Genomic DNA, 23,061 nt, shown 5'->3' with positions numbered 1-23,061 from the left:
CGCTTTTGGTCCCAAATCTTTGGTGTTGCTTTTTCCAATAAACGTTGGTTACATTTCTTTATGCTATTTGTACCCGTCACCGGTTTATGGATGAGTGCTATTGGCGTAGTTGGCTTGGCTCTGAACTTACGTGCCTATGACTTTGTTTCCCAGGAAATCCGTGCAGCGGAAGATCCTGAATTTGAGACTTTCTACACCAAAAATATTCTTTTAAACGAGGGTATTCGTGCGTGGATGGCAGCTCAGGATCAGCCTCATGAAAATCTTATATTCCCTGAGGAGGTTCTACCACGTGGAAACGCTCTTTAATGGAACTTTCGTTTTAGCTGGTCGTGACCAAGAAACCACCGGCTTTGCTTGGTGGGCTGGGAATGCCAGACTTATCAATTTGTCCGGTAAACTGCTTGGAGCTCATGTAGCTCATGCCGGATTAATCGTATTCTGGGCCGGAGCAATGAACCTATTTGAAGTGGCCCATTTCGTACCAGAAAAGCCCATGTATGAACAAGGGTTGATTTTACTTCCACACTTAGCTACTCTAGGTTGGGGAGTAGGGCCAGGGGGGGAAGTTCTAGATACTTTTCCGTACTTTGTATCTGGCGTACTTCACCTAATTTCCTCCGCAGTCTTAGGCTTCGGTGGCATTTATCACGCGCTTCTGGGACCCGAGACTCTTGAGGAATCTTTTCCATTCTTTGGTTATGTCTGGAAAGATAGAAATAAAATGACTACAATTTTGGGTATTCACTTAATTTTGTTAGGTCTAGGTGCTTTTCTTCTAGTACTCAAGGCTCTTTATTTTGGCGGTGTATATGATACCTGGGCCCCTGGGGGGGGAGATGTAAGAAAAATTACCAATTTGACCCTTAGTCCCAGTGTTATATTTGGTTATTTACTAAAATCTCCTTTTGGTGGAGAAGGGTGGATTGTTAGTGTAGATGATTTAGAAGATATAATTGGTGGGCATGTATGGTTGGGTTTTATTTGTGTATTTGGCGGAATTTGGCATATTTTAACCAAACCCTTCGCATGGGCTCGCCGTGCATTTGTATGGTCTGGAGAAGCTTACTTGTCTTATAGTTTAGCTGCTTTATCTGTCTTTGGTTTTATCGCTTGTTGTTTTGTATGGTTCAATAATACAGCTTATCCGAGTGAGTTTTATGGACCCACCGGGCCAGAAGCTTCTCAAGCTCAAGCATTTACTTTTCTAGTTAGAGACCAGCGTCTTGGAGCTAATGTGGGATCCGCTCAAGGACCCACAGGTTTAGGTAAATATCTAATGCGTTCCCCAACTGGGGAGGTTATCTTTGGAGGGGAAACTATGCGTTTTTGGGACCTTCGTGCTCCATGGTTAGAACCTCTAAGGGGCCCCAACGGTTTGGACTTGAGTAGGTTGAAAAAAGACATACAACCTTGGCAAGAACGACGCTCAGCAGAATATATGACCCACGCTCCTTTAGGCTCTTTAAATTCCGTGGGTGGCGTAGCTACCGAGATCAATGCAGTTAATTATGTCTCTCCTAGAAGTTGGTTATCAACTTCTCATTTTGTTCTAGGATTCTTCTTTTTTGTGGGCCATTTATGGCATGCAGGAAGAGCCCGAGCTGCTGCAGCAGGTTTTGAAAAGGGAATCGATCGTGATTTGGAACCTGTTCTTTACATGAACCCTCTTAACTAAGATTTTCTTATTTATACCTGTTCTACTTTTTTTCTGTTCTGGCTCGGTTATTCCATCTAGCCGAGCCATTCATTCCTTTTTATGAAAGAAAGATAAGGGACAGAAAAAAAAAATAAATAAAAATGAAAGAAACAAACGTATTCAATAAGCAAAAGGAGAGAGAGGGATTCGAACCCTCGATAGTTCCTAGAACTATACCGGTTTTCAAGACCGGAGCTATCAACCACTCAGCCATCTCTCCACAGCCTAATCCTTATTTTACTCCTACAAATAGAACATAGCCATATAAAAAATAAAAAGATTTATTAGCCTCTAGAAAGATATCAGATACAAGTTCCTTTTCGATATATCTCTGTATACTGTATACACGGATACAGGATCCGCTATACCCGCTTGTGAAATAAAGAGTAAATAATCTCTTCTCACCCCCATATCCAAATAAAAAAGCGGTTTAAGTAATAAATTTGAATTAAAGAGAAGAATCAATGGATTCATGATTAAACCCCTCCTACTTCTTGTATTTTTTTACAATTTTGGTTTAAGTGAGGGATCAAATATGTAGTCAACTTTATTTGATGGTAGCTTGGAGGATTAGAAATATGACTATTGCTTTCCAATTAGCTGTTTTTGCATTAATTGCGACTTCCTCAGTCTTAGTAATTAGTGTACCCCTTGTATTTGCTTCTCCTGATGGTTGGTCAAATAATAAAAATGTTGTATTTTCCGGTACATCATTATGGATTGGACTAGTCTTTCTCGTAGCTATTCTGAATTCTCTCATTTCTTAAATGAAATTTGGTTAATATTTATTAACCCCATAAAAAAGAAATAATAAAGGCCATTTCTTCTAAAAAATTAGAATAGTGAGACGTATTAAAACGCAATTTGCGTTCCGAATTGCTAGCTCTTCTCTTTCAGTATTATGAAATTCCATTCCCATTAGAATATTCATTGACAGATAATAAAAAAAGGAAAACTCTAATATAATAGAAAATGAAATGAAACGGTCGACCCAGACATAGAAGGTCGACCCAGGCGGATATACGCTATAAAATATATACCGTAGCGAGCGTAGTTCAATGGTAAAATATCTCCTTGCCAAGGAGAAGATACGGGTTCGATTCCCGCCGCTCGCCCGCTTAATTTATCAAAGTACTATGATAAAAAGTTTAGTCTAGTTAACTGTTTAACTACTTATATTAAATTAAGTATTAATTAGGTGTTAGTCTAGTGCCGTATCCCTTACTATCTTACCCTTCCTTTGCATCCCACTCAAAAAAAGAGGGCGCTCCAGAGGCAGAAATAGAACTCGCCAACAGAGCTCCAAAAATTGGGTATTAACTGAGACAAACAACGGGCAAACTTTTTTTAAAGGGAAGGGAGAGGTAGACTGTCCCTTTCGTTTCATTTTTATTTTCTGCAGGGTAGGGAGAGGCCTTGCGCCTTCTTTTTTTGAAGGCAAGTGACTTCGCAAACTGCTCAATTTTGCCCTCTAGGGCCGGGAACTAATGAATAAAAAAGGGTTGGATACGCCCCTCTACCATACATATCTAGAGAAATAGAATAGTCCTTTTATACAGACTGCTAAGTGCGGAGACGGGAATCGAACCCGTGACCTCAAGGTTATGAGCCTCGTGAGCTACCAAACTGCTCTACTCCGCTCTGGAGTACCAGAAACTGGTGGACAAAAAAGGCTTGAATACAAGCCTCTAACATGTCTAGACAAATAGAATACTCCTTTTATACAGAATGGAGCGGGTAGCGGGAATCGAACCCGCATCGTTAGCTTGGAAGGCTAGGGGTTATAGTCGACGTTGGTTGATTATTTTTAACGTCTCTAATTCAAAACCGAACATGAAATTTTGATTTCATTCGGCTCCTTTATGGATATTCTCACCACTTAACATCTATGTCAGCTTTTCTATTTGAATGGAACCAAAGCTCTCCGCTTTCTAGATGATCCTTATAGAGTAGGAGATAGAAATTCTATCTAAATTCATCTAATCTACTTACTTCGTTCCCTAATTTCATTCAAGAGATCCTGAGGAAAAGAATTGGGTTTCCACCGAGCTGAAACAATATGCGGATGGTTCTAGTAAACCAAAACTATCGTTTTTTAGCTATTTGGCTTCCTTATTCCTTATTTTAAGAAGATTTAGTTACGATTGGAAATCAACTTTTTTGTATCTTCATCCATAGATCCTTTACTCATATTTTCAAAATTGGAATACTTAATCCAATGCAAAATTATGCTTCGCGACTCTGTACTCATAATCCTATTTTTATTTTGGATGCAATTTAAATTAGTCTTTGGATACAAATCGCCAGAATGTATATTCTTCCTCAATATGCTATTGAGAGGAAAAGGATTTAATCCTTTATAAGAACTAAAGTTTTCATCGGAATATAAAAATAAAAAACTTAAGGATGCCTTAAGTATATCATTTCAAATTCAGTTATTAATAGAACGAATCACACTTTTACCACTAAACTATACCCGCTACATTGTAGATTATGGTATAAATGGTACCCTTTGTCAAGGATAGCCATTTGACAAGAAGGCTAATTCCCCCTTATTGAATCAGATGGAGAAGGTTCATGACACTGAGCCGTTGGTACTTCTACTTCGATCGCTCGCCTTTACTTTAGGATTTAGATAGCCCCTCTGGTCTGTAAAAAAAATCTTTTCTTACCATGCTAATAGCGCCTGAACCAAATGTATTTATTTTGATTAGGATCCTATTCTACGGTTACGACTACAATAATAATTATTTACTTTGCAAGGACGTAAGTGTGTCAGACTGCTAAATTGTTTTATTATTCCTACAATATAAACTAGGGGATATAGGGGGTAACACTGTCCCTATAAATTCCTTTTTTCCTTTTCTTTTTTGTCCAGAATTGAACAAAAAAGAAATTATGGAAGATGTTTTCTTCCCCCATTAAGTCCGAGCCATAGAGTAAGAGTGAGATGAGTTTTCCAAATTCATCATAGACTTTCCCTATGGCTTGATAGAAGTAAGCAGCAAAGAGTCGTAACTTAAAGAAAAAAACGGACAGGGCCGACAGATTTACCTGATGTAAAGAAGATCCTAAAAGTCTCTGATTAGTCGACTCTCTCCATTTAACACTTTCCTCTCTCTCCTTTTTTCCACTGACTCAATTCTAGTTTATTAGATTCTTGTTTAAAAGAATGCAAAAAGTTCAATAGAACTAAGAACACATAAAAAATAGCATAGAGGATCAAGGCCATTACCAAAAGTTCCTCCCAAGGATCCTATATCCTATTGGGTATCTGTTCCCCGCCTTTTCCCGCTAGGATCGGAAATCTTATATTTTCCATATCCATATACCGTTGAATCCTTGGGGTTCCAGAATCCGCCTATTTTACTAGTCTTCGGAAACGGAAAACCCTGAACCAAGAAGAGTTGGATATGTTATGTAGGGTATGTTTTTTTTTATTAATTTTATTTTGAGCTCTCAAGATATCGATATATACATATACAATCTCTACATAATGTCTCTCTCTCTATCTCTATATATTATATATATAATATGTACATTATGCAGTAGACCCATAATGGGAAATCCAAGTGGCTAATTTTTGAATTAAATAAAAAGCCCTTTTAACTCAGTGGTAGAGTAATGCCATGGTAAGGCATAAGTCATCGGTTCAAATCCGATAAAGGGCTTTTTAAATTAGTGGTAGAGTAATCTCGTGCTAAGACGTAAGTCGTTGGTTCGAATCTGATAGAGTACTTTTCTACTAAATTGATTCACTTTTTTTCTTTGTTTTTGAAACTTTCTCTATATTTTTAGAGAATTTTATGACTTAGTGCGGGATGGATGCATTTTTGGTATGAACACTAAATGAAGCACGGAGAATTAATCTATAACGATCAACTAAAAAAAATCCTAGATGAAAACATAACAGAAAAGTTGGAAAAACTCTTTGCTTTGGATCTATTTATACTTTTCGAGTATATTGACAATTCCAAAAAACTGCTCATACTATGATTATAGTATAATCACGAGCGGTTGTATATGGCCCTATCGTCTAGTGATGCCCCTATCGTCTAGTGGTTCAGGACATCTCTCTTTCAAGGAGGCAGCGGGGATTCGACTTCCCCTGGGGGTAGGGAGTATTATGAAAGGAGGTTAATCATAGATTAGCAAAAACCCTAGAATAAATTCTTCCTGGGTCGATGCCCGAGTGGTTAATGGGGACGGACTGTAAATTCGTTGACAATGTCTACGCTGGTTCAAATCCAGCTCGGCCCAAACCAAAAATCTAGGGCTTCGTGAGTATGAACTAAATCCTTTTGTTTTTCTTCCATAAAATAAAATGTCTGATCTATAGAAATAAAAGATAAAGAAAAAAGGGAAATTTTTTTTTCTAATCCATATCTCTCTCATTCCTTTCTTACAAACAAAAGAGTTTTTCTTATTGAAGGCTGGATTATTATCCATTTTTAGTGATAAAAAATCACGACATACTAGTTATGTCACTCTCACTATACCCACGTATAATATAATATGTGGGTATGTAGTATATGATTCGTCTATTTCTTAGAGTACGAAAGACGAATCGAATCTTCTTATGGTTCTATTTAAGAATGGGTATGCCATACACCCCGCGGGGATTGTAGTTCAATTGGTCAGAGCACCGCCCTGTCAAGGCGGAAGCTGCGGGTTCGAGCCCCGTCAGTCCCGAACTAGGGTTCAATGAATGGAGAAATTGATATTTCCTTTTTCCATGAAAAAAAGGGGCAGGGAGCAAGATCAAATACCCACAGGGCACCCTTACTTCACTTTTTTATTTTGCATCTCTCATTAAAGAGGGAGGGAGGGCATATAGGAATTTTTTTTTCACTACTCCCAATCGATAAAGAAAGACACACATACGATATGTGGATTAGTAGAATTTAGGATATTATATTACTCTATCTTTCTTTATGATGATACCATCCTCATCTTAATTTCCTATTCCACTCTTATGGAATAGAGTACCGGTATTTTACCGGAATCCATACATAAATCGTATTCCCTTTTTATTTCAGACCTCTTTTCCCCATCTCACTTCTACTGCTTATTTGGATGTCTATGTGACCCATAGAAAGTGAAAGTTGGTCATATAATACATACATAATTGTATGTATAACTATAAGAAAAAGGAAGGGAAATTGTATAAGATTAAGAAAGTATAAGATTAAGAAAGCTCGTGGGTTAGAGATATAGAAAAGAAAAAGTAGAAAAGGATTAAAAAAGAGGGAATTCCTAATCCAATCAAAAAACCCATTTTGGTCTTAGTGTGGATAGAGGATCTTCCTATGTTATACTATATAACTCTCATCCGTGAAATATAACTCTCATCCATGAATTGATTTGATAGATCCGATATTCATAATATTGAATTGATTCAGTATTATCAGAATGCAAGCCCTACCCTTGAATTTACAAGATACCCCTTTTTCCTCTCCATGGGATTACATCCCGAGTTATTGTGAAAATAAAAAATAAAGAGGTTATGGAAGTCAATATTCTCGCATTTATTGCTACTGCACTGTTCATTCTAGTTCCTACTTCTTTTTTACTTATTATTTATGTAAAAACAGTCAGCCAAAATAATTAATTGGAATTCCAATTAATCATTGAAGAAATTAAAAAGGGATTAAATAAAAAAAATCCAAGTCTTAAATGAAAGGATCTGGTTGGAATCTTAAAGTGTGGTAGAAAGAACTACATATAGTTTTTTCTACGACACTTTAGATTCTTTCTATTATATTATCTTTGAATCTACATAGAATAGATTAGTAGATTGAAATAGTTAAGTAGTCTAATTCAATTTCTTTTTTCATTGCATCCACTTAATTTCAATCAGGTCAAAATAAAAAAATCTAAGACAATTCTTGACCAAAGAATCCATGGAAGGAAAGAAAAATAATATGAAGAATAGACTATAGTAAAAAGTAAAAGGAAATGGAAAATGTGTGATATGCCGTGAATAGTTCCGTGGAAGAAAGTCTAATTTTCTTATGTATAGAACTTTTTTTAACCATTCGTCATTTCTAGTAGAAATTCTGAATTGGTATAATGGCTCTTTCTTACATTACAACTTACAATACAAGAGTTTCTTACAGGAGTGAAACAAAACTAAAGAAAAAGATTAAAGAATAACGTTTGACAAAATGATTAATGCAAAATGATCCATTAAAGAAAAGAATTGATACAACAATTTGATTACTTAATCAATTAGTAGTATCCCTAGAGTCCACTCCTTCCCCATACTACTAGTGAAAGAGAAAATGTAAAGACTACCATTAAAGCAGCCCAAGCGAGACTTACTATATCCATCTAAATTATGTCTCCTATTTCTATGAAGGGATTATTCTACTATTGATCAATAATCATAGTGGAATCAAGGGTACAGAGTCAAAAAGGGATTCCGCCCTAAGGCCATGGATCAATCAGTTCAAGGAATTTACTCCTAACAAATTCTTATAGGAATTCTGGTAGAATTAGAGAGCATTAAAAATACGAGATACTATAGCCCTTTTTTCCTTAAAAAAGAAAGAGTACGGGAATGATGTCCTGAATAGAAGAAGCGGGAATAGGAAGATTTTTTATTCCTTTTGTTACTCTTTTTTTTTTTTTTAAGCAAAGGACGCCCGAATATACCATAAAATTATCGATAGATAAATATTTATTGGATACCTACCTTACCTAATGTTTATTTTTGACCTAAACCCTGCAGCCTTGCTTTGTATCATTCTATGAAAGAATGAAGAGATTTTATCCATAATACAACTCCTAAATTGATTTTTGATCGACCTATTTAATCTGATTCTCGTTAGAATTAAGTAGTCCTTACTTTAGTGTATGTAGGTAACATAAGATGTACGATAAAAAAATGTATAATAATTAGTAAGTCTTGATATTCTTTCGTGGAGTCCCTTCTTGAATCTTAGATTGAAAAAAAAAAAGAATGCCCCTTAGGGACCTTTCTTTGGATACCAAGATTTCTGACATCTTATCCTCGTATTTTAAAATTATCAAATCGAATCTCAATTAAGAACCAATTCAAATTCATATAATAAAAGAATAAGGAAACACTACCTCACCCCTATTGATAACCATTTTGGCCACTACCGTCAAAACAAACCCTAACCCTAGTTTGAGGATAGAACTATGGTATGGTTTCTCTAAACCCAGTATCGGCAGGCCCAGTTACTCTCTTGCCCGAACTTATGCGAAGTAAAAATTTATCGAATTCGATCAGCACTATAAAAAAAACCTAAGTATTTTATTGATCAGGCGGCACCCAGATTTGAACTGGGGATAAAGGATTTGCAGTCCCCTGCCTTACCGCTTGGCCATGCCGCCAAAAAATCCGATCAAAAATCTAGAAAACAGCAAGTATTCATCCACGTTTTCTTACGAAAAGCCCCTTTTATTTTGAATATAATTCTACTTACTTTTTTCCAATCTTTTTCAAAAAATCTATTCCTGCTTTTTTTGATCCAGTTTCTATTATTCTCCTCGATAGATTCTATCTTAAAACATACATTGTTAACACAATAAAACTTCCCATTTCTTTCTATTGAGATGAAAAAGAAGAAAAAGTGGATTTCTATTCACAGGCTGCAAAATTCAGAATAAATTGGAACCGTTAACTAGAATTCTCTTTTTTTTATTGCAGTAGTGAACTACTCTTAAATCGGTATTATCTCCCCCCCCTTCAATGGCATAATAAAATATTATGGCTTTATGCTTAATCCGTGTATAGGTAAACTTTAGGTCCGAACAGCATTATTATCCAAAGATCCCCTTTATGTACATATCTCTATGGGGAATCATGCTTTAATTTTTCAAAGTATTAAATTAAATATCTTGAATAAAAAAAGGAAATTTGCTCTGATATAGAGTATAACCTGACTATCTTGGCGTACCCAAGTGAAATTACGATAAAAGAAAAGCATGGATATGGGGAGAGGTGGATAACTAGATTGGCATGTACTTAAAAAAGGGACTTACTTTATTTTAGAATTCCACAATGAAATACTGAATTTTCTAGCAATTATACTACTCCGATCCGAAATAAAAAAGAACCCTCAAATTATTTTGAGAAATTAAAGTAAGCACGCTATTCTAAATCGAAGTAAAGTCAAACTTTCTAGTATATTATATTACGGCTTTATTACATTCATAGAAAGGAGATAAAATGAGAAATCTTTGCCATCCAATCTGATTAGAATATCATAACATAAAGTATAAGTGGCAGAATTTTTTTTGTAGGAATGTTTTATCAATTCATTTTCATTTCATTTGTACCCCTGGCAAACTCGAACTTTCGTCCAAATGGTCTCTATTCATATGTATGAAATACATATATGAAATACGTATGTGGAGTTCCCTAGAATTTCATGTGATTCAGTAAACAGAATATAGATTCCATGATTGCTAGATCGATCCATAGGGATTGATGAAGAGTGAGCTGATAATGGAATTTTTCTTTGATAAACAGGAAACTTAAGATTAAGATGCTCCGGAATGGAAACGAGGGAATGTCCACAATACCCGGATTTAGTCAGATCCAATTCGAGGGATTTTGTAGGTTCATTAATCAAGCCTTGGCAGAAGAACTTGACAAGTTTCCAACAATTAAAGATCCAGATCACGAAATTGCATTTCAATTATTTGCGAAAGGATATCAACTGCTAGAACCCTCGATAAAAGAAAGAGATGCTGTGTATGAATCACTCACACTATTCTTCCGAATTATATGTATCTGCGAGATTAATTTTTGGTTTCGATGTGCAAAAGCAAACCATTTCTATCGGAAACATTCCTATAATGAATTCCTTAGGAACCTTTATTATAAATGGAATATACCGAATTGTGATCAATCAAATATTGCTAAGTCCTGGTATTTACTACCGCTCGGAATTAGATCATAAGGGAATTTCTATCTACACTGGCACTATAATATCAGATTGGGGGGGGAGATCGGAATTAGCAATTGATAAAAAAGAAAGGATATGGGCTCGCGTGAGTAGAAAACAAAAGATATCTATTCTAGTTCTATCATCAGCTATGGGTTCGAATCTAAGAGAAATTCTGGATAATGTTTCCTACCCTGAAATTTTCTTGTCTTTCCCGAATGCTAAAGAGAAGAAGAGGATTGAGTCAAAAGAAAAAGCTATTTTGGAGTTTTATCAACAATTTGCTTGTGTAGGTGGGGACCTGGTATTTTCGGAGTCCTTATGCGAGGAATTACAAAAGAAATTTTTTCAACAAAAATGTGAATTAGGAAGGATTGGTCGACGAAATATGAATCGGAGACTTAATCTTGATATTCCTCAGAACAATACATTCTTGTTACCACGAGATGTATTGGCCGCTACGGATCATTTGATTGGAATGAAATTTGGAACGGGTATACTTGACGATGACGATATGAATCACTTGAAAAATAAACGTATTCGTTCGGTTGCGGATCTGTTACAAGATCAATTCGGATTGGCTCTTGGTCGTTTACAACATGCAGTTCAAAAAACTATTCGTAGAGTATTCATACGTCAATCGAAACCGACTCCCCAAACTTTGGTAACTCCAACTTCAACTTCAATTTTATTAATAACTACTTATGAGACCTTTTTTGGCACATACCCGTTATCTCAAGTTTTTGATCAAACGAATCCATTGACACAAACTGTTCATGGGCGAAAAGTGAGTTGTTTAGGTCCTGGAGGGTTGACGGGGAGAACCGCAAGTTTTCGGAGCCGAGATATTCATCCGAGTCACTATGGGCGTATTTGTCCAATTGACACGTCTGAAGGAATCAATGTTGGACTTACTGGATCCTTAACAATTCATGCGAGAATTGATCACTTGTGGGGATCCATAGAGAGTCCGTTTTATGAAATATCTGCTGAGAAAGCAAAAGAAAAAAAAGAGAGACAGGTGGTTTATCTATCACCAAATAGAGATGAATATTATATGATAGCAGCAGGAAATTCTTTGTCCTTGAATCAAGGTATTCAGGAAGAACAGGTTGTTCCGGCTAGATACCGTCAAGAATTCTTGACTATTGCATGGGAACAGATTCATGTTAGAAGTATTTTTCCTTTCCAATATTTTTCTATTGGGGGTTCTCTCATTCCTTTTATTGAGCACAATGATGCGAATCGGGCTTTAATGAGTTCTAATATGCAGCGCCAAGCAGTTCCGCTTTCTCGGTCCGAGAAATGCATTGTTGGAACTGGATTGGAACGCCAAACAGCTCTAGATTCGAGGGTTTCCATTATAGCCGAACGCGAGGGAAAGATCATTTCTACTGATAGTCATAAGATACTTTTATCAAGTAGTGGGAAGACTATAAGTATTCCTTTAGTTAACCACCGTCGCTCTAACAAAAATACTTGTATGCACCAAAAACCCCGGGTTCCACGGGGTAAATCCATTAAAAAAGGACAAATTTTAGCAGAAGGAGCTGCTACAATTGGGGGCGAACTTGCTTTAGGAAAAAACGTATTAGTAGCTTATATGCCATGGGAAGGTTACAATTTTGAAGACGCAGTACTAATTAGCGAACGTTTGGTATATGAAGATATTTATACCTCTTTTCACATCCGGAAATATGAAATTCAGACGGATACGACAAGCCAGGGCTCCGCTGAAAAAATCACTAAAGAAATACCACATCTAGAAGAACATTTACTCCGCAATTTGGACAGAAATGGAGTTGTTAGGTTGGGATCCTGGGTAGAAACTGGTGATATTTTAGTAGGTAAATTAACGCCTCAGATAGCGAGCGAATCATCTTATATCGCGGAAGCTGGATTATTACGGGCCATATTTGGCCTTGAGGTTTCCACTTCAAAAGAAACTTCTCTGAAATTACCTATAGGTGGAAGAGGGCGCGTTATCGATGTGAAATGGATCCAAAGGGACCCGCTCGACATAATGGTTCGTGTATATATTTTACAGAAACGTGAAATCAAAGTTGGGGATAAAGTAGCCGGAAGACATGGGAATAAAGGGATCATTTCCAAAATTTTGCCTAGGCAAGATATGCCCTATTTGCAAGATGGAACACCCGTTGATATGGTCTTCAATCCCTTAGGAGTACCCTCCCGAATGAATGTGGGACAAATATTTGAAAGCTCGCTCGGATTAGCGGGGGATCTGCTAAAGAAACATTATAGAATAGCACCCTTTGATGAGAGATATGAGCAAGAGGCTTCAAGAAAACTTGTGTTTTCAGAATTATATGAAGCCAGTAAAGAAACAAAAAATCCATGGGTATTTGAACCCGAGTACCCGGGAAAAAGCAGAATATTTGATGGAAGAACAGGCGACCCCTTTGAGCAACCTGTTCTAATAGGGAAGTCCTATATCTTAAAATTAATTCATCAAGTTGATGAGAAAATTCATGGGCGTTCTACTGGGCCCTACTCACTTGTTACACAACAACCGGTTAGAGGAAGAGCCAAGCAAGGGGGACAACGAGTAGGAGAAATGGAAGTTTGGGCTTTAGAAGGATTTGGTGTTGCTCATATTTTACAAGAGATACTTACTTATAAATCTGACCATCTTATAGCTCGCCAAGAAATACTTAATGCTACGATCTGGGGAAAAAGAATACCTAATCATGAGGATCCTCCAGAATCTTTTCGAGTGCTCGTTCGAGAACTACGATCTTTGGCTCTAGAACTGAATCATTTCCTTGTATCTGAAAAGAACTTCCAGGTTAATAGGGAGGAAGTTTGATCGGAATAAATATAAATTCTTTTCTTATTTCTATTTTATGATTGACCAATATAAACATCAACAACTTCAAATTGGACTCGTTTCCCCTCAACAAATAAAGGCTTGGGCTAACAAAAACCTACCTAATGGAGAAGTCGTTGGCGAAGTCACAAGGCCCTCTACTTTTCATTATAAAACCGATAAACCAGAAAAAGATGGATTGTTTTGCGAAAGAATCTTTGGACCCATAAAAAGCGGGATTTGCGCTTGTGGCAATTCTCGAGCGAGCGGAGCTGAAAACGAAGACGAAAGATTTTGCCAAAAATGCGGGGTCGAATTTGTGGATTCTCGGATACGAAGATATCAAATGGGATACATCAAACTCGCATGTCCCGTGACTCATGTGTGGTATTTGAAAGGTCTTCCTAGTTATATCGCGAATCTTTTAGATAAACCTCTTAAGAAGTTGGAGGGCCTAGTATACGGCGATTTCTCTTTTGCTAGGCCCAGCACTAAAAAACCCACTTTTTTACGATTACGAGGTTTATTCGAAGAGGAAATTGCATCCTGTAACCACAGCATTTCTCCCTTTTTTTCTACCCCAGGCTTTGCAACATTTCGAAATCGGGAAATTGCGACAGGAGCAGGTGCTATTAGAGAACAATTAGCAGATTTGGATTTGCGAATTATTATAGAGAATTCTTTGGTCGAATGGAAGGAATTAGAAGACGAGGGGTATAGTGGAGATGAGTGGGAAGATAGAAAAAGACGAATAAGAAAAGTTTTTTTGATTAGACGCATGCAATTGGCGAAACATTTTATTCAAACAAATGTAGAACCAGAATGGATGGTTTTGTGCTTATTACCGGTTCTTCCTCCCGAATTGAGACCTATTGTTTATAGGTCTGGAGATAAAGTAGTGACTTCAGACATTAATGAACTTTATAAGAGAGTTATCCGTCGGAACAACAATCTTGCCTATCTATTAAAAAGAAGTGAATTAGCGCCAGCAGATTTAGTAATGTGCCAGGAAAAATTGGTACAAGAAGCCGTGGATACACTTCTTGATAGTGGGTCCCGCGGGCAACCGACGAGGGATGGTCACAATAAAGTATACAAATCACTTTCAGATGTAATTGAAGGTAAAGAGGGAAGGTTTCGCGAGACTCTGCTTGGGAAACGGGTCGATTACTCGGGGCGTTCTGTCATTGTTGTGGGTCCTTCGCTTTCATTACATCAATGTGGATTACCTCTAGAGATAGCAATAAAGCTTTTTCAGCTATTTGTAATTCGCGATTTAATCACGAAACGCGCCACTTCTAATGTAAGGATTGCTAAAAGGAAAATTTGGGAAAAAGAACCCATTGTATGGGAAATACTTCAAGAAGTTATGCGGGGACATCCTGTACTGTTAAATAGAGCACCTACCCTGCATAGATTAGGCATACAGGCCTTTCAACCCACTTTAGTAGAGGGGCGTACTATTTCTTTACACCCATTAGTGTGTAAGGGTTTCAATGCGGACTTTGATGGAGATCAAATGGCTGTTCATCTACCTTTATCCTTGGAAGCTCAGGCAGAAGCCCGTTTACTTATGTTTTCTCATATGAATCTCTTATCTCCCGCTATTGGGGATCCTATTTGCGTACCAACCCAAGACATGCTTATCGGGCTTTATGTATTAACGATTGGAAAGCGTCGAGGTATTTGTGCAAATAGATATAATAGTTGCAGAAACTACCCAAATCTAAAAGTAAATTACAATAATAATAATAATTTTAAATATAGGAAAGATAAAGAACCCCATTTTTCTAGTTCTTATGATGCACTGGGAGCTTATAGACAAAAACTAATCAGTTTAGATAGTCCCTTGTGGCTACGATGGAACCTGGATCAACGCGTCATTGGGTCAAGAGAAGTTCCGATTGAAGTTCAATATGAATCTTTGGGGACTTATCATGAGATTTATGCCCACTATCTAATAATGGGAAATAGAAAAAAAGAAATTCGTTCGATATACATTCGAACCACTCTTGGTCATATTTCTTTTTATAGAGAAATAGAGGAAGCCATACAAGGATTTAGTCAGGCCTATTCATACACTACCTAAACAAGAAAGTTAGATTCGGCGATGCCCCTCCCCTTTCGGGGGGCATTCCGATTTCCCTAGTATCATCATTATTTGCCACGCGAATCCAGATTGAGATTGAGGCAATTAAGTTAATTAAATTTTCGAATCACTGACTCAGGCCCATTGTCGAATCCTACTCAGCAATTGTCGAATCCTACTCAGCCGAAAAGGGGGTACTTATGTATGGCGGAACGGGCCAATCTGGTCTTTCATAATAAAGAGATAGACGGAACTGGTATGAAACGACTTATTAGCAGATTAATAGATCATTTTGGAATGGGATATACATCCCATATACTGGATCAACTAAAGACTCTGGGCTTCCATCAAGCCACTACTACATCGATTTCGTTAGGAATCGAGGATCTTTTAACAATACCCTCTAAGGGATGGTTAGTCCAAGACGCGGAACAACAGAGTTTTCTTTTGGAGAAACACTATTATTATGGGGCTGTACACGCGGTAGAAAAATTACGCCAATCTGTTGAGATATGGTATGCGACAAGTGAATATTTGAAACAAGAAATGAATTCAAATTTTCGGATAACGGATCCTTCTAATCCAGTCTATCTAATGTCTTTTTCAGGAGCCAGAGGAAATGCATCTCAAGTACACCAATTAGTAGGTATGAGAGGATTAATGTCGGACCCTCAAGGACAAATGATTGATTTACCTATTCAAAGCAATTTACGCGAGGGACTTTCTTTGACAGAATATATAATTTCCTGCTATGGAGCCCGCAAAGGGGTTGTAGATACTGCTGTGCGAACAGCAGATGCTGGATATCTTACACGTAGACTTGTTGAAGTAGTTCAACATATTATTGTGCGTAGAAGAGATTGTGGTACTATCCGAGGTATTTCTGTAAGTCCTCAAAATGGGATGACGGAAAAACTTTTTGTCCAAACACTAATTGGTCGTGTATTAGCAGACGATATATATATCGGTTCACGATGCATTGCCGCGCGAAATCAAGATATTGGAATTGGATTAGTCAATCGATTCATAACTGCCTTTCGAGCACAACCATTTCGAGCACAACCAATATATATTAGAACCCCCTTTACTTGCCGAAGCACTTCTTGGATCTGTCAATTATGCTATGGCCGGAGTCCTACTCATAGTGATCTGGTCGAATTGGGAGAAGCCGTAGGTATTATTGCAGGTCAATCAATTGGGGAGCCAGGGACTCAACTAACATTAAGAACTTTTCATACTGGCGGAGTATTCACAGGGGGTACTGCCGACCTTGTACGATCCCCTTCGAATGGAAAAATAAAATTCAATGAGAATTTGGTTCACCCCACACGTACCCGTCATGGGCAGCCTGCTTTTCTATGTTATATAGACTTGCATGTAACTATTCAGAGTCAAGATATTCTATATAGTGTGAATATTCCCTCAAAAAGCTTGATTCTAGTGCAAAATGATCAATATGTAAAATCCGAACAAGTAATTGCGGAGATTCGTGCCGGAACGTCCACTTTACATTTTAAAGAAAGGGTACAAAAGCATATTTATTCTGAATCAGACGGCGAAATGCACTGGAGTACTGATGTTTACCATGCGCCCGAATATCAATATGGTAATCTTCGCCGATTACCAAAAACAAGCCATTTATGGATATTGTCAGTAAGTATGTGCAGATCCAGTATAGCGTCTTTTTCACTCCACAAGGATCAAGATCAAATGAATACTTATGGTAAAAAAGATAGGGAAATTCTTGATTATTCAACGTCGGATCGAATCATGTCCAATGGCCATTGGAATTTTATCTATCCTTCTATTTTTCAAGATAATTCAGATTTGTTGGCGAAAAAGCGAAGAAATAGGTTCGTCATTCCATTACAATATCATCAAGAACAAGAGAAAGAACTAATATCCTGTTTTGGGATTTCGATTGAAATCCCCCTTATGGGTGTTTTACGTAGAAATACTATTTTTGCTTATTTTGACGATCCCCGATACAGAAAAGATAAAAAGGGTTCAGGAATTGTTAAATTTAGATATAGGACCCTAGAAGAAGAATATAGGACTCGAGCGGAAGACTCAGAAGAGGAATATGAGACCCTAGAAGACGAATACAGGACCCGAGAGGACGAATATGAATATGAAACCCTAGAAGAATCTAAATATGGAATCCTAGAAGACGAATACGAATATGAAACCCTAGAAGACGAATATGGGAGCCCAGAAAACGAATATGGGAACCCAGAGAACGAATATAGGACTTTAGAGAAAGACTCAGAAGAGGAATATGGGAGCCCAGAGAGCAAATATAGGACCCAAGAGGACGAATATGGAACTCTAGAGGAAGACTCAGAAGACGAATATGGCAGCCCCGGGGAAAGCGCAGAGGAAAAATATGGTACTTTAGAGGAAGACTCAGAAGAAGATTCAGAGGACGAATACGAGAGCCCAGAGGAAGATTCCATCTTAAAAAAAGAGGGTTTGATTGAGCATCGAGGAACAAAAGAATTTAGTCTAAAATACCAAAAAGAAGTAGATCGGTTTTTTTTCATTCTTCAAGAACTTCATATCTTGCCGAGATCTTCATCCCTAAAGATACTTGACAATAGTATTATTGGAGTGAATACACAACTCACAAAAAATACAAGAAGTCGACTAGGCGGACTGGTCCGAGTGAAGAGAAAAAAAAGCCATACGGAACTCAAAATATTTTCCGGAGATATTCATTTTCCTGAAGAGGCGGATAAGATATTAGGTGGCTGTTTGATACCGCCAGAAAGACAAAAAAAAGATTCTAAGGAATCAAAAAAAAGGAAAAATTGGGTCTATGTTCAACGGAAAAAAATTCTCAAGAGCAAGGAAAAGTATTTTGTTTCCGTTCGCCCTACAGTGGCATATGAAATGGACGAAGGAAGAAATTTAGCAACACTTTTCCCGCAGGATCTCTTGCAAGAAGAAAATAATCTCCAAATTCGACTTGTCAATTTTATTTCTCATGAAAATAGCAAGTTAACTCAAAGAATTTATCACACAAATAGTCAATTTGTTAGAACTTGCTTAGTAGTGAATTGGGAACAAGAAGAAAAAGAAAAGGCTGGTGCTTCCCTTGTTGAGGTAAGAGCAAATGATCTTATTCGCGATTTCCTAAGAATTGAGTTAGTCAAGTCCACTATTTCGTATACACGAAAAAGGTATGGTAGGACAAGTGCAGGACCGATTCCCCATAATAGGTTAGATCGCGCCAATATCAATTCTTTTTATTCCAAGGCGAAGATTGAATCACTTAGCCAACATCCAGAAGCTATTGGCACTTTGTTGAATCGAAATAAAGAATACCACTCTTTGATGATTTTGTCGGCATCCAACTGTTCTCGAATTGGTTTATTCAAGAATTCAAAACATCCCAATGCGATAAAAGAATGGAATCCTAGAATTCCTATTCGAGAAATTTTTGGGCCCTTAGGCGCTATTGTAGCTAGTATATCGCATTTTTCTTCATCTTACTATTTACTAACGCATAATAAAATCCTGTTAAAAAAATATTTGTTCGTTGACAATTTAAAACAAACCTTCCAAGTACTTCAAGAACTTAAATACTCTTTAATAGATGAAAATAAAAGGATTTCTAATTTCGATAGTAACATAATGTTGGATCCATTCCTTTTGAATTGTCACTTTGTCCATCATGATTCTTGGGAAGAGACATTGGCAATAATTCACCTTGGACAATTTATTTGTGAAAATGTATGTCTATTTAAATCGCACATAAAAAAATCCGGTCAAATTTTCATTGTAAATATGAATTCCTTTGTTATAAGAGCAGCTAAACCTTATTTGGCCACTACAGGAGCAACTGTTAATGGTCATTATGGAGAAATCCTTTACAAGGGAGATAGGTTAGTTACGTTTATATATGAAAAATCGAGATCTAGTGACATAACGCAAGGTCTTCCAAAAGTGGAACAAATCTTTGAAGCGCGTTCAATTGATTCATTATCCCCGAATCTCGAAAGGAGAATTGAGGATTGGAATGAGCGTATACCAAGAATTCTTGGGGTCCCTTGGGGATTCTTGATTGGAGCTGAGCTAACCATAGCCCAAAGTCGTATCTCTTTGGTTAATAAAATCCAAAAGGTTTATCGATCCCAAGGGGTACAGATCCATAATAGACATATAGAGATTATTATACGCCAAGTAACATCAAAAGTGCGGGTTTCCGAAGATGGAATGTCTAATGTTTTTTCGCCTGGGGAATTAATCGGACTATTGCGAGCGGAACGAGCAGGACGAGCTTTGGATGAATCGATCTATTATCGGGCAATCTTATTGGGAATAACAAGGGCTTCCCTGAATACCCAAAGTTTCATATCTGAAGCAAGTTTTCAAGAAACTGCTCGAGTTTTAGCAAAAGCTGCCCTACGAGGTCGCATTGATTGGTTGAAAGGCTTGAAAGAAAACGTAGTTCTGGGGGGGATTATACCTGTTGGTACCGGATTCCAAAAATTTGTGCATCGTTCCCCACAAGACAAGAACCTTTATTTCGAAATAAAAAAAAAAAATCTATTCGCGTCGGAAATGAGAGATTTTTTGTTTCTCCATACAGAATTAGTTTCTTCAGATTCTGACGTAACAAACAATTTTTATGAGACATAAGAACCCCCATAAAAATATTTTTTACTTTACTAGACTTTTGAACTTAGAACACTAACAGGTCAAATTTTAGATTTTTAAGATTTTTATTTTAATAAGTAAAACAAGTCAGTTAATTCATTAAGGTGGTTATGTTTATACCATGTATCAATGGCCAACTCTTATCTTAGTACAAGGTTCTCTCGGAACAATTATTATTTATTTCAAGCTATTTCGGATCTTTCTTAATCTTCAAAAAGAACTAAATTCCGTAATGGAATGGTAGGATTAAAAAAAAGGAAGTGTGGAAAAAATGACAAGAAGATATTGGAACATTAATTTGAAAGAGATGATAGAAGCAGGAGTTCATTTTGGTCATGGTATTAAGAAATGGAATCCTAAAATGGCCCCTTACATTTCGGCAAAGCGTAAAGGTACTCATATTATAAATCTCGCTAGAACGGCTCGTTTTTTATCAGAAGCTTGTGATTTAGTTTTTGATGCAGCAAGTCAGGGAAAAAGTTTCTTAATTGTTGGTACCAAAAAAAGAGCAACAGATTTAGTAGCATCAGCTGCAATAAGGGCTCGTTGTCATTATGTTAATAAAAAGTGGTTCAGTGGTATGTTAACGAATTGGTCGATTACGAAAACTAGACTTTCTCAATTTAGAGACTTAAGAGCAGAAGAAAAAATGGGAAAATTCCACCATCTCCCAAAAAGAGATGTGGCAATCTTGAAGAGAAAATTATCTACTTTGCAAAGGTATCTCGGCGGGATCAAATATATGACGAGATTGCCAGACATTGTGATCGTCCTTGATCAGCAAAAAGAGTATATAGCTCTTCGGGAATGTGCCATTTTGGGGATTCCTACTATTTCTTTAGTCGATACAAATTGTGACCCGGATCTCGCGAATATATCGATTCCAGCCAACGATGACACTATGACTTCAATTCGATTGATTCTTAACAAATTAGTATTTTCAATTTGTGAGGGCCGTTCTCTCTATATAAGAAATCGTTGATTAAGAATATATAGTGAATTCTTGGGCAACTGCGTAAATTTATGGAATCACTTACTTTACTATATCTTTTTTTTTGCATAGAATTTTTTTTGCATAGAAAAAAGAAGGGGAATATTGATATATATTAGAGGGTATTGATATATATTATGATCTGATGTGCTTTCTTGGTATCCTAAATATAAGATTAATACTTCAAGTTGCTGAGTTGAGAAAGAGATGGTTGAATCAAAAGAATTCCTTTTTTGAAGTTCAATTTTTATCAGAGGACAATATGAATATTATACCTTGTTCCATTAAAACACTCAAGGGGTTATACGATATATCGGGTGTAGAAGTAGGCCAACACTTCTATTGGCAAATAGGAGGTTTCCAAATTCATGCCCAAGTACTCATCACTTCTTGGGTCGTAATTACTATCTTGCTAGGTTCAGTTGTCATAGCTGTTCGGAATCCACAAACCATCCCGACCGACGGTCAGAATTTTTTTGAATATGTCCTTGAGTTTATTCGAGACTTGAGCAAAACTCAGATTGGAGAAGAATATGGTCCCTGGGTTCCCTTTATTGGAACTATGTTCCTTTTTATTTTTGTTTCGAATTGGTCGGGTGCTCTTTTACCTTGGAAAATTATAGAGTTACCCCATGGGGAATTAGCAGCGCCCACGAATGATATAAATACTACTGTTGCTTTAGCTTTACTCACGTCAGCGGCATATTTTTATGCTGGTCTTAGCAAAAAAGGATTGAGCTATTTCGAGAAATATATTAAACCAACTCCAATCCTTTTACCAATTAACATCCTAGAAGATTTCACAAAACCATTATCGCTTAGCTTTCGACTTTTCGGGAATATATTGGCGGATGAATTAGTCGTTGTTGTTCTTGTTTCTTTAGTCCCCTTAGTAATCCCTATACCGGTCATGTTTCTTGGATTATTTACAAGCGGTATTCAAGCTCTTATTTTTGCAACATTAGCCGCAGCCTATATAGGTGAATCCATGGAGGGTCATCATTGAATTGACTCTTTTTGGAAATAGTATTTTTTTTTTTTGCAGCTTAGCTCAATTCATGCATGGTTCCAGATAATCTGCTTGGTTGCAAAAAAATAGTTAGAAATGCGTATGAATATATAGCCTAGAGTTGTAGGAGAGAGAATAGAATAGACTATATTATGGAATTTTCAAAGTATATATGCATTAAGGAGGGTGGAGTCAGGCTAGATCTATACTATAATATCCTTAATGTCTATAAGTGGAGTCCTCTTTTATGCAGGTTTCCACTTTAAGCAATGATTTTAGAATCCGATTCAATAGAAAATGAGAAAATATGCAAACAAAATAGAAGAAACAAATGTATATATATAGGATATTATATTATATATTCCTAGGTTAGATTCATTATCTAATCCGATATATGGATATGGAATTCCCTTCTATGTAGTTCGGACAATTCACATTATCATTTCAATTTGATTTCAATTTGTACTTTTTAGTTACTTTACTTCTCCCCAATAGAGCTTAGAAGTAAGAATTTATTGGTTGATTGTATCCTTAACCATTTCTTTTTTTTGACACGAGGAACTACTCACCATGAATCCACTAATTGCTGCTGCTTCTGTTATTGCTGCTGGATTGGCCGTAGGGCTTGCTTCTATTGGACCTGGAGTTGGTCAAGGTACTGCTGCAGGACAAGCTGTAGAAGGTATTGCGAGACAGCCAGAAGCAGAAGGTAAAATACGAGGTACTTTATTGCTTAGTCTAGCTTTTATGGAAGCTTTAACAATTTATGGACTAGTTGTGGCACTAGCGCTTTTATTTGCGAACCCTTTTGTTTAATCTTAAAAAAAAAATTCTTTCGATTTCGATTAGATACTTTTTTC

At 36.9% G+C, this 23,061-nt stretch overlaps 5 non-coding genes across 5 annotated transcripts; 4 read left to right on the top strand and 1 right to left on the bottom strand.

Moving 5' to 3' along the window:
* Positions 1-1,831: 1,831 nt before the first annotated feature.
* On the bottom strand, positions 1,832-1,919 carry TRNAS-UGA (transfer RNA serine (anticodon UGA)). Its single transcript has one exon. It is a non-coding gene; the product is annotated as a tRNA-Ser (tRNA).
* Positions 1,920-2,743: 824 nt separating this feature from the next.
* Positions 2,744-2,814, top strand: TRNAG-GCC (transfer RNA glycine (anticodon GCC)). Its single transcript has one exon. It is a non-coding gene; the product is annotated as a tRNA-Gly (tRNA).
* A 2,484-nt stretch (positions 2,815-5,298) lies between these two features.
* TRNAT-GGU (transfer RNA threonine (anticodon GGU)) lies at positions 5,299-5,370 on the top strand. The gene has a single exon. It is a non-coding gene; the product is annotated as a tRNA-Thr (tRNA).
* A 507-nt stretch (positions 5,371-5,877) lies between these two features.
* Positions 5,878-5,959, top strand: TRNAY-GUA (transfer RNA tyrosine (anticodon GUA)). Its single transcript has one exon. It is a non-coding gene; the product is annotated as a tRNA-Tyr (tRNA).
* A 358-nt stretch (positions 5,960-6,317) lies between these two features.
* Positions 6,318-6,391, top strand: TRNAD-GUC (transfer RNA aspartic acid (anticodon GUC)). Its single transcript has one exon. It is a non-coding gene; the product is annotated as a tRNA-Asp (tRNA).
* Positions 6,392-23,061: the final 16,670 nt, after the last annotated feature.

This window comes from Triticum urartu, unplaced genomic scaffold (genome assembly GCF_056163025.1).
Source record: "Triticum urartu cultivar PI428250 unplaced genomic scaffold, HENAU_Tu73 scaffold2, whole genome shotgun sequence".
Taxonomy (NCBI): domain Eukaryota; kingdom Viridiplantae; phylum Streptophyta; class Magnoliopsida; order Poales; family Poaceae; genus Triticum; species Triticum urartu.
Note: the sequence above shows the minus strand (reverse complement) of the source record. Positions and strands in the feature narration are given on the sequence as shown.